Genomic DNA, 1,092 nt, shown 5'->3' on the forward strand with positions numbered 1-1,092 from the left:
CACTCATAACGTTACGCGACACGTTGGGGATTCGCCAGAGGGGCAGAGCCGATTCACAACGTTACGTGACACGTCGGGGGATTCGCCAGAAGGGCAGAGCCGACTCATAACGTTACGTGCCACGTCATGGGATTCGCCAGAGGGGCAGAGCCGAGTCATAACGATACGTGACACATCGGGGGATTCGCCAGAGGGGCAGAGCCGACTCATAACGTTACGCGACACGTCGGGGCATTCGCCAGAGGGGCAGAGCCGACTCATAACATTACGCGACACGTCGGGGGATTCGCCAGAGGGGCAGAGCCGACTCAACGTTGCTTGTCCTGAACATTGCTTGTCCTGAAATAAAAGTTTAAATCTGATTTGAAGACAAAACAATGAAGTTAAAATATTTAACAAAATGATACTAAATATTGATTTTATTTGTTTATTTCATTTGTCAATTAATTGATAATTTATGAGATCATTAAAAAATTTGCATAATATGTTTACATCAAATGATATGGTCAGAAGCATAGTTTAGCAAGCTGTTTGTGTGGTATAGCTTTGAACGTAGTCTGGATTGGAAATGTTTATGTTGTAGAGAACGACCGTGAGAACCAAGGAGATGGTGACGAATAGAAGAGGCTCCTTTTAACGTGTCGCACGGTCGACACAAATTATATAGTATAACATAAGAGTACTCGCATGTGAGATGCGAGAAAATGCCAGCAAGGAAAGAAAGACACGACCGTTAGATATATCTATATATATATAAAAATGAGAATGTGTGTCTGTCTGTCTGTGTGTGTGAATCCCTAAAACTCGAGAACTACGCAACCAATTTCATTCAAATTTTACAGATGCCTTACTTAGGGTTCCAGTTGTGTTTTAGTCAAAAAAAATTTTAACTCCTTGCAGAGTTCGAGCCCACAGCAACATAATATCTCCTCCACTATTTAAGTATTACGTGTCAAAAGTGAAACAAAAACACTCATGTCAAATACTTTCACTTTAAAAATGAAACTATTCTAACTGAAACAATCGCATTTCGATACTGTAATGACAGATACTTTCAGAGAAAGAGAGAGAGAGAGAGAGATGTATATGTAT

The 1,092-nt window shown here is 40.8% G+C and overlaps 1 long non-coding RNA gene across 1 annotated transcript in view; it reads left to right on the top strand.

Moving 5' to 3' along the window:
• The window catches only part of LOC128247274 (uncharacterized), a 10,523-nt gene that overhangs the window by 5,687 nt on the left and 3,744 nt on the right, over positions 1–1,092 (top strand). The window lies entirely within an intron of this gene.

The sequence above is a fragment of the Octopus bimaculoides genome, chromosome 3 (genome assembly GCF_001194135.2).
Source record: "Octopus bimaculoides isolate UCB-OBI-ISO-001 chromosome 3, ASM119413v2, whole genome shotgun sequence".
Classification (NCBI taxonomy): Eukaryota; Metazoa; Mollusca; class Cephalopoda; order Octopoda; family Octopodidae; genus Octopus; species Octopus bimaculoides.